General features: G+C 40.0%; 1 protein-coding gene across 1 annotated transcript in view; it reads left to right on the top strand.

Moving 5' to 3' along the window:
• Positions 1-332: 332 nt before the first annotated feature.
• LOC150083870 (glucose transporter type 1-like) overlaps positions 333-11,040 on the top strand; it is a 433,074-nt gene continuing 422,366 nt past the window's right edge. Inside the window, exon 1 of the mRNA XM_090374917.1 lies at positions 333-694. The gene's annotated coding sequence lies outside the window, so the exon portion shown is untranslated. The remainder of the gene's footprint in view (positions 695-11,040) is intronic.

The following is an 11,040-nucleotide window of genomic DNA, read 5'->3' as shown; positions in this document are numbered from 1 at the left end:
AGGGCCCCTAATGCTGTTTATTCTGTCAGTTGTCTCGAAGGTTGCTCCTCTTTGTGACCCAGTCGCTTCTCTGTGTATTATAATAGAGGGGACTCGCCGATTCTCAACCGAAAGTACTCTTCCCCCATTTCCTTTCCCCCCACCGCTCTGCCCGATGACGTCAGTAGAGCGTTCCGTCTTTCCTGTTTGCTGCCAGAGCACGCGAGATGCCTGCATCCCTGGGATCCGCTGCGTGTTCGCCCGAATGTCGATACGTGCGCCTGCGAAAGGCGCGCCTCTTGCGGCAGGAGGTGGTGTTACGATTACTCTCACACCCAGCCGTGTTTCGGGAGTAGCGGCAGAAGCAGCAGTTGGCAGTAGCTGTAGTGACAACTTAGTGTCGTGACCCTAACGAGTTTCGCCGACATCTGGTCGTTGGTGAGAGGTAACAGCTGCTCTGGTGTGGACCCCCCCGTTTCCGACCGACGTGTTAACTGCAGCTTCCGGTGTGTTGGGATGGGCCAAGGTGCATTTTATTAGCCTCTGGCTCCTTTATCAGGTGGAGGAGTCGTGCTGGCTCCACGAGTTCCTTGTGGATTTTACTTTCACCCATTGAGGATGACGTCGCCTTGTTTATCTGCGTACATGGTTGTCGGGCTTCGGCGGATCAAGCCGTGGATGTGAAAATGATGAGGCCAGGTGATAATACGCATCGGTAAGTTTGTGCCCGGTGTAGTCCAACCCCCTTTCCTAGAAAGGCCTTGAAGAGAAGCTTTAGTTTCTATGTAAGGTGTCTTTGAGTATTTTTTCATCTATGTCCAGCATCCTCTAGGTGTGGTGTCCTCAATGGTCGATGGAGTGACATGGATTCTGATGTACGAACTGGCCAGGGAAAAAAGGCAAGCAATACTTCTGGTTTAATATTTTAAATAACAACCAAACTCACCAAAGGGTCGCTGATAATTTATCTCCTTAAAATATATCTTTATTAATTGTCTTTTGTAGAAAACTTAACAGGTGTCTAACTTAGAACATCTCCAGACACCATGGAAAAACATAACGATTACATCGTCCACACATTTTTTATCCAGTGTTTAGTAACTGAAGATTTCTCAGATTAGGATTTCGAAATTTAAGAAATAAGAAAAAACTCACTGAATATGATTAATGTTTTCAATATTTCATTGAGAAGTAGAATTGCACAATTTTTATTTTAGAAGTGGTTGGACGCTTCTCAGGTAAGTACATACAGACTCCAAAGATTCAAAATTAATATATAATATTCATTTCCAGCAAGCTGTAGATCTCAAAATCTTTGCTATTTTGTTTTTTACTTTGCAGTTAGAAGAAACTGTTTCGTGATTAGCTTTTTTACCAGGAAATGACTGGAACTCTTTATTTGATAATCGCGTATATTAAGGGAGAAATGACGGACCTTAATCTACATGGGCAACTCATTTCTGCTCTTGATGGAATATTTAATAGAAGTATTTCCATTGCCATTCTTTATCTGCCAGAAAGAGAAGTCGTCGTAATAAACTTCATCATTGATGACTCCTTGAAGCTTAATGATCTGGTAGTTCCCTTTCTACTTTATGAGCTTTTGGCGAGATCATGATTGACTTTTGTAATAGTGCACTAAATATCTAGGCCAATACCCTCACATTTGATGCAGCATTCTTCGACAAGAGAGGTTTTTTTTTTAAACCGAGCAGAGCCGCAAAAGAGTGATCATTAGGCTTGCTTTTTGGTCGGACATTGAGGGTAAGGGAGATTATTGAACAATAGCTTATCTGATAGTCGAAATCGCTCTTTTATTCTTGGATTTGTATTCCATCAAGAGAAAACTATTGTAAGAATTGTCCAGATGGCACTCTGTTGATCCAGGTAACTACCGCTACGGTTCACTGATGCCCAAACTGGTTAGAAAAGACTTGAACAGATTGGTAAAAGCTATTCTTACGTTGTATGGGCTTCTAAATTAGTCCCTTTCCATCATAGAGACATTATTGTATTCCTATCTCACCTCTTCTTCACTAGTTCCCCTATCTGCCGAGAGCACTAATAATCATCCACTGCTCACTAGCTTTCACCGCTTCCGTGAATTGAGGGGGGTGTTCAACGGATCTGTTGCACACACACACACAGTATCTTCCCGCATGACTGTCGATAATGTGACCAGTGCTGTATCAGTAATGTTATCTGAAGCCATGCGAAGACACTTCACTGCTTCTACCCTGTAAATGTAGCTTCGGTGCAGATATTTGCTGCTCTCCGTGATTCATTCTACTGGGACTGATCAACGATGTATTGCAGCAAATAGATAGCGTCAGCTCATTTCAAGCAACGTTCCCTTTCAGATACCCATTAATTGGTTGTTAAGTCATTAAATTGCAATGTCAAAAAAATTGGTCTACATTGGGATTTTCCTTTGCAAATAATTATTCCACTTTTATCCCAATAAATAGAGCAGAAATTGATGCTTGAATTGTCTTTTTTGAACCTTATCCTTTGAATGGTATGGCATCTGATATTGAGATTGATATCAAGGATCTTTAGTTCATTCGACTTATCCGGATTGAATTATCCAAATCGAAGGATTTTTGCCATTCTTGATACGCTATATCTCTAGGTCCATCTGTTTAATTTCAATGATATTAAACTCGAAAATTTATTTTAAATTGCAGATAAATAATAAATTCTAATTCTGATTGCAGTAGATAAATAATAAATTCTAATTCTGATTGCAGTAAATCCTGCTCATCGGAAAGATTTGGAACTAAGGGTATATCGGATAGTCGGGGTTTTTCGTATTATCGATTCTAAATTCCCCCTGTCTACCCAAGTGCATTTAGAATCGGATTTTAAAAGGGATGCACGAAAGAGAAGCAGGAAGAAATTAAAGAGAAAATTTGCATTTATGATTTACACATTACATGGTGTACGTCTGCTGATTGAAAGATGTCAGCCATTTTTCCCTCTTCAAGATTTTGGTTTAATGCATTGCTTTTAACATGTCTAAAGAATTTATTAGAGTTCATTTATTAAGTGGCGTGGATTAAATTTACTTTTCTTTCATTATTTTCGTTTGAATTTTGGCGAAAAATAAAAGCAAAAAAATTGGGAAATTTTGTCGGATAATCGAGATTTCGGATTACTGGAATTCTACTGAATTTTACGTATGTAAAGTGTACAATTTCTTCAGTAGATGGCAAGTCTTTGTTACCGACAATTCAATTTATTTGTAGTGGATATGTGTTGTCAGATATTCATTATATGATACCCATAATTATTTAGAGTGTATTAAACCCATTCTAAATAATCAAAGGGTTAAACTTTCAAAAAAGATTAAAATCAAATCAAAGGGTTAAACCTCCTTTAGTTTTCTCGAGATTATAAAAAATCAAAAACACTTCACTGTTGAATAAAGGTGAAAACGGAAATGTGACTGCCACTATTGCCAAGTTTGTATCGCAGAAACTAATAATGTCTTGAAGACGTTATTAATTCTTAAAATTTCTTTTATAGTTCGTGTTCTGTGATGGAAATTCTTTTCATACAATAGTTTTGTTGTGAGAATACGAGTATAAACATACCCCTGTTGTCTTAAACAATTTCCTTATATCTTGTTAGCATTTTCGCCTTTCGCATTCTTCACACATAATGAGGTGAATAAGTTTATCGATTTTATTACGTTGGCTTACAAGGAAAGTAAACAACTGCCCTTGCAAGTTAGCCGAGCGTTTACTGAATGAAACTTGAGAGAAAAATAGTAGACTTTGTTTTTAAAGTTTTACTTACTTGAAAACTACGTTTCAATAACGCGGACAACCTTATTGTATATTTTGTACACTACCGGGCCACTTTATTAGGACCATTTGTTAATAACGCGTGTCGCTCGGATTATCTCTCTGACACGTCTTCCATGGTCTGGGAGATTCTTAAAGGTGTTAGGAAGACTAGTGTTCAAGCGACATGTCTTGTACCCGGTACAGGGATATTGTGTCATTCGAATCTATTTGTAGTTTTTTTTGGGGGGTCATGTTGATAGAGGTATTTTAAGGCAGTTTTCCTTGTCTTACGCTATTAATGAAAGTATCGGGAGATGTTTACTGAAGATTTATACAACACGTTCTGCGATTTTTTGAATTAAGAAATCCAGAAGAAGTGTTTACATCCAACTGCGTTTGAAACATGGTTAAGTCAGATTCAGAAGCATACATTAGTCATCACTGAATTATATACCTTCTGCCTTTCCACATTGTAGGAATAGATGACGGTTGCCTGTCCATACGACTCACTTCCGATTCCAAAACATCCCACAGATTTTTGGATGAGGTAGACTAATTTGGAGGCCAATCAAGATGGGTTATATCTTCACTATGTTCCTCGAACCACTTGTGCATATTGCAGACCAGACGACATGGCGAATTATTGTCTTGGAAGATCCCGGTTCTGTCCGGGGGAAAAAATGCAACATGGCAGGGTGCACACGGTTTCCTGAGAGCTGCCAGTAGACCTCAACAGTAAAACGTTGGTCCTTATGCATCAGTGGTACTAGTTCTTGCCAGCAAAATATGTCCCATATTAAGCAACCACCGCCACCTGCCTGGATAGTGGCCACCATACACGATAGGTCCATCGACTCGTGTTGCACCAGGTATTTGGAATAATCCGACCAGAGCACTCGTTCCAGTCCTACAGTGTCCAACCAGCGTGTTGTTGTCACCACAGTATTCGCCATCGACGATGATCAGTGGTGAGGAGAGGATGTCTCTTGAGGGTGCCTGCTGTGAAACACCATACGGCTGAGTGTGCGGTGCATTGTCATTTTGGATATTATTCTTACATTCCCCATTGTATTGCGATGTCAGCTGTCGCACAGTGACCTGCCATTGAGCCCGTACAACGCGCTGCACTCTTCGCTCATCACGAATATCCACCTTGCGTAATCCTTGAGGTAGTTTGACCCTTTGTATATCTTAACCACAGTGGGCTGTGAGCAATCGACAAGACATGCTGCTTCAGATATGGAAGTATCCGACGCACGAGTTCCCATAATCATGCCCCTTTGATATATTTACTACGTTCCAAAACGATTTTTTCCTCACGGAAACTCTGGTTTTTCGACCAACAAGCAGGTAAATCGACCACAGAACACACTCAATTTACAGATATATACGGTGTAGTATGGTCCAAGTATCTGATGAGCCTAAAACCCTATAATAATCGACAGCGGTTGGTGCTTTTGATAATGCATACCTGTCTTTCCAATAGCTTCTAAAATGCCCCCCCCCCCCTTCACCATAAATATTTGCAATAAATCCAATATCTCGTAATATGACATCAGGAACAGCAATCCCATCGAAGAACTGTATGATACACCAATTTCTCCATAAAATTACTGTCATTAAATCATCGTCCAAATGGTGGAAAAGTATCTGAGAGCTCTTCAGGTACCTGTAAGCGTAACAGTAGAATTTATCAACTGACCTGTTGAACACAGTACTTTCAGAAACGCTCTTTAAAATCCAAAAAGATTGAATAAATGGTATCCAATCAGTAATGGAATTTTTTCCATTACTGATTGGATACCATTGGATGCCACAACTAATTACGTTCACATAATTTTAACCACCGAATTCAATAAACACACATACGATATCTAATTATTATTTTATTATTATTATAATTATTACTAGGGGGCTTCGCCCCCTGCCCGCTTTTCTCGCCAACCCTCACGCATACTTTTCTATGTAAAATGTAGAGGTATGACGGAGTAAGTCAAATCTTTTCTACGTAAAAGAAATCTCTCCTATCTTCCTCCCCCTTTTTTACTCCCATCCTTCAGCTATTCATGCTTTTTTTTTCTTTTGTTCTCCGTCAGGAAGTTCAGGTGACCCCTGAGCATCCTTCTTCCTCTTCCTTCATCATCCAATTTTAAATTGAGCGATCGCTTGCTGTTGAGTGTTCCTCTGTCTGTACGAAGATGGCATCTGGATCGTTGATAATGATCAGGTCTAGCATAGTCTTGCTCTAATTTCTCCAACATGCTGATATACAGTGGCAGACAAAAAAAACTGCATCAGTTGTGAATTTTGCAAATGATGTGTTTTGCGCTGTATTGTGGGTTGCAGAAATGTTCGAAATGCGTTTGTTAGATGGGATATATATCTCTGTGAATGAAATCCAATAAAAAGACTCCAATTTATAGATATACCTAATTGCCATAAATATCTTCCCAAAGGATAAAATGCGTAATTAATGGAAATAAGAGAAATCATGCAAATGGAAATCATGACAACCAAACACATTTTATTGCATTTATGTGTACAAACTGAAATGACAAGTTAACTAATACACTGCTGTCCAAAACTTAAGAACCAACACTATTTCTAAAGGTTATAACCTCAAAATCTTTACTTAAGATACTCTTTACTGAAGAGAGTAGATTCAGTCTCAGCAGCGATTCTGGACGTCAGCTAATCTAGCGAGAGGTTGGCACACGGTATCACCCCGCAAACATCACTGAAAGGGATCGATATGGAGGTCGAGGTGTTCTAGTCTGGGGAGGCGTTATCTTTGATGGAAGTACACAACTCCAGATACTGTAAGGCGGTACTGTAACCGGTGCACGCTACTGTACATGAGGTAATACTTCCCCATGTGCGTCTGTTCCGAGGTGCCATTGGCCCAGAGTTCGTGTTTATGGATGATAACGTCACACCCCATCGCACTGCAGCTGTTGATATGCCTTTGGAAAGTGAGGATATTGTTCGTATGGATTGGCCTACCCGTTCCACCGACCAAACTAAATCCCATCGAACTCATATTGGATGCTCTGAGAAGACGCCTAGCGGCACGTCCACACCAACCAGAAAATGTTCACCAGCTGAATATGGCGCTGACAGAGGAATGGACGATGTTACCGCAAGAACTTATCAACAATATTGTTCTAAGTATGGACATGTGGTGCAAAGCCTGCATCGACATTAGGGGTGGCCACATCTCTTACTGAGGACCACCTCTTACCTTTGTTCCATCTTTGGCAGTGATGCATCTGTATCATGCAGCCAGTTCTATGTTCCCATTTTTGAATAAAATCCCTCTGTACCGTTTTGTTTTCGTTGTTATGTCGGTGTTGTTTCCTTCATCATTTCTGTACCTCACAAGGTTCCTTTGGTATGCTTTTCCCATATCCAGGCCACTCCTATGAGAAGCTACAGGTGAAAACCTGATTGCTTAAATTTTGCACATCAGTGTAGTATTATGTACTGTAAATCAGCAAAATAAGTCCTCAATACTGTATTTTGTTGTTCCTCCTTGAGTTGCAGTTACAGTCTTGCAACGATCTTCAATCTGCATGGCTCGGATGTTGCCCAATTTCGTGCTACCACACCCTTACAATGCTCTCCCGCAGCTGAATCTTACTTGTTGGCTTTTTCTGAGAAATTTTAGACGACATTATGTACCAGAAATTTTAAATAGGGTTCAAATCTAGACTGTTGCTGGGCCAGTCCAACACTGTAATGCAGTGTTGGACTGGCCCAAAAATTAGGGAAAACATTGGAGTAAGTATGTTTTAAGTCTTGTGAGACAAGAAGACAAACTCATCATTAAATCTAAATAGCATAAAACTTACCAATTTTGCTGTGTGGCAAGGTGCTGAGTCCTGTTGAAAAACGCAGTTTTGGACGTCTGTGTGGTGATCCCTAATAACGGGTTTCAGGCAGTCCTCCAAGATAACAGTGTAGGTTTCTGCATTCACCGTTCCGTTAATAAACTTAATTCGCCCCACCCCTTTGCTTGCATCCCCAGACCATCTGACCGGCGGGCGGGGAACTTTATAGTCAGTGGTACGTTCACTGATGGTATGCCTCCGATTTTCGTCTTTTGACATATCGCTTCCCATCCGAGCCATGCAGGTTGAATTTCGATTCGTCAGAAAAGATGACGATGTCCCATTGCTCTTTTGTCTATGAAACGTGCGTTTTAGCCCAAGAAAGTCGCTTCTTCCTCATTTGTTGGGTCAACAAAGGCTTCTTCTTGGGCCGATAGGCATGCAGACCACATTCCGAAAGCCTTCTTTGGATAGTTCGTGCACTTGTTTCAACACCATGTCAAAGTCCAGTTTTAGATAAGGAGTACTAGCATGGTGATTACAAAGGCATAGCCGTTTCAAGTATTGATCTTGGGAAGGTGTAGTCACTCTCTTACGGCCTGATCCAGGTCCTCTCTTCACATCACGCTTTAATTTCAACCCCCAGGATACTGTTGATTGGTGGCAGCCTGTTTTATCAGCGATAGCAAGCGTAGAAAGCTCGTCCTGGGACAGAGCAACAGCTACACTTTTTTTTCAACTGAACATATGGGACCATGCTTACACCTCCGGAAAACGGGATACTAAAGATACTATAAATATGGTTTAACGCCATATTTATAGAAACAGCTGATGCAATACCTTGAAATTACTGTCTGATGCAATAGAAGCGTTATCTGACGCAATACCTTGAAATTACTGTCTGATGCAATAGAAGCATTATCTGACGCAATACCTTTGCTTTGCGACAAACAAAACGACTGTAATCAAACAATATCTCATACGTTTCGCTACAAATGTTACTTTTTTTAAGGTGATGCAGTTCTTTTGTCCGCCACTGTAAATGACAGTCGTCTAGTTGTCCCTTCCGTGGTGATTTGACCTCCCACTTGTTCCAGTCAAAATGGAAATTTGAAATCGGACATAAGTTCACATTTGCTCGTTCATTCCATCTGCATATAGAGGTTGTTGTCATACTCTTTACAGTATGATGAGAGCATACCCACACTCATTTCCCTTTTGCTTCCAGCTGTCTCATACCACACAGAATTTTGGAGCGCTCTTGCTGCACTGAGGCTGCTTTTGACAAGGAGCATTTCCCCCCCCCCCCGTTATACGTTTTACTGTACCCACAATTTAGCATATGTTGTTTATTACTACACCCTTTGAAGGTATTTTATTGCCCTACAATTAGCTTTCCGTTCATTTAAAATTCACTGCCCTGAGCACAGTTTCCCAATTTCAAAGGCTCTCTGGTTCTTGAAGCTTCATACAAAAACTTTTGAGATATGTTCAACTGTTACTTTAACCTCTCTCATCAGATTATTATCTAATGACAGGTTAAAGGACTCTTCAACGATATTGGCGAAGCCCCTTGCACCACCTTTGTTCAAATGTGTTCCATCTCTACAAAATTGGCACTGGAAATGAGCGCCACATTGATAAAAAAAAATTCCCCCAAAAGAGTATTTTTCTCTCAAGTCAAATTAATTAATAGGCTTTTAGCATGAAGTCCCTTCTATTCTTCCTGGACAGAATTGCAGAACTTCAGCATGGTTTTATATTTATCCAACAAGTTATCACCTCCTGTGCAACTAATGTGGTTAGTTCCAAAATGAATAATGACGTTCTCTTTACACATTAATTTAAAAATGTTTCTGTTTTCCTGACAATTTAAGTGCCCAATAAAACTGTCCATTTGCACTGGAATAGTCGGCATTTAATCATCCTTTCCTGAGTCGTGAATTGGGAGTGCATCACCTGCCGGATTACTAGATACTTGAGTCCGTGACAAGTCACCAGTTTTATTTGTCTCTTGGGCATCAAACCGTTTCTTCAGTGATTCAATTTCACCTAGCAGTGTACCAAGTTTTAGCTCTAGATCGGTACACAGAAGAGAACCGATGGTTGAACTAAGATTATCTACAAGAAGGGTCTTGGAATGCACACCACAGGCTGTTCAAGCGATAAACTTATGACTTATGCCTGGAGCCCCTGTGGCTGTCCTCATATGAGCCACGACATCCTCGGACTTAAGAGTTCAAAGTTGCCCTTGTAACAGCCGTTTTGGACTTACAAAATATTACAAACTTAGATTTACAAAATATTATAGAAATTGAGCCGATAAAATTTAGAATTCTACTAAAACTTAAGAACCTAAACTTTACAAGATACCAAAACGAGAATAATATACAAGAGATTATCTTTATACATGGTAAGAATTAGATTTACAATATACATATTATGGAACTAACTTTACGAAATTACCAATGAACAAGTTAGTGAAAAGCATCATTAATTTTAACTGGTGGATACCACCATCCTGACCATGGTGGTGGTGGTGGTATCCACCCGTTAAAAACAGTTTTTTCAAACTTTTTCTAGTCCATTATAAAAAAAAAATAAGTGAACAGAAGAAAAAAAGATTGGTCATTATGGATCTGCCATGTAGAAGCTAATTTTGTTGGAAAAGAAGCAGATTAATGTATTTAGGGGTCTTGGGATGTAAGATGGATTCAAAATTTTGTAACACTATTTAATGTAGTGACTGGTTGATAATTCTTATCATCAATTTGGGAATCTTTCTGCAGATAAGAAAAGAGAAAATCAGCTTTGTCCTTTATGAAGTGGCTCTGAGGAAGTCATTGACAACTCAGCTGGTGTATTGAATGGGTACTTTGCATCGATATTTATATATGAAGCCATCGTGGATAGCACTGTATATAATCATCGTCCTCCCCACACCGGGTGGAAAAGATCTGAGTTCGAATCACGTCAATGATGCGAGGAATTTTTATGGGTCTTTTTCACAACGTGGCTGAGTTAGTCGGTCTCAGGGAAGGTAGCATGGTTTTTTCTCCCGGGAACTTGGGTTTTTCGTCCAGAAAGTTGCTGATGCGCCTAAAACCCTAAAACAACACAACATTCCGATGTTAGCGAACCCGAGTATTGGAATTAGTAATATGGAAATTACAAAAGATTGTTTGCTAGAAAAACCTTTGAGCTTGGATACAAGTAAGGGCCCGAGGTAGACCGTGTTGGATGCAGGAAATAATTTTGATGTTTATTTGGATTTTAACAAATTATATTTGATTCGGCCCATTAGGATAGATGGTTACGATAGATTACCCATCGATTGCACGTCAGGGAACTAAAGCAGTCCTAGAACTGGTCCCTGAGGGGACCAGTTCTAGGACTGTTTTAGTTTAGTTACTAATGGATAAAAGCGTGGTTGAGTGGGA

Source organism: Mastigoproctus giganteus, chromosome 6 (genome assembly GCF_048544385.1).
Source record: "Mastigoproctus giganteus isolate SK-2022 chromosome 6, ASM4854438v1, whole genome shotgun sequence".
Lineage (NCBI taxonomy): Eukaryota > Metazoa > Arthropoda > Arachnida > Uropygi > Thelyphonidae > Mastigoproctus > Mastigoproctus giganteus.
Note: the sequence above shows the minus strand (reverse complement) of the source record. Positions and strands in the feature narration are given on the sequence as shown.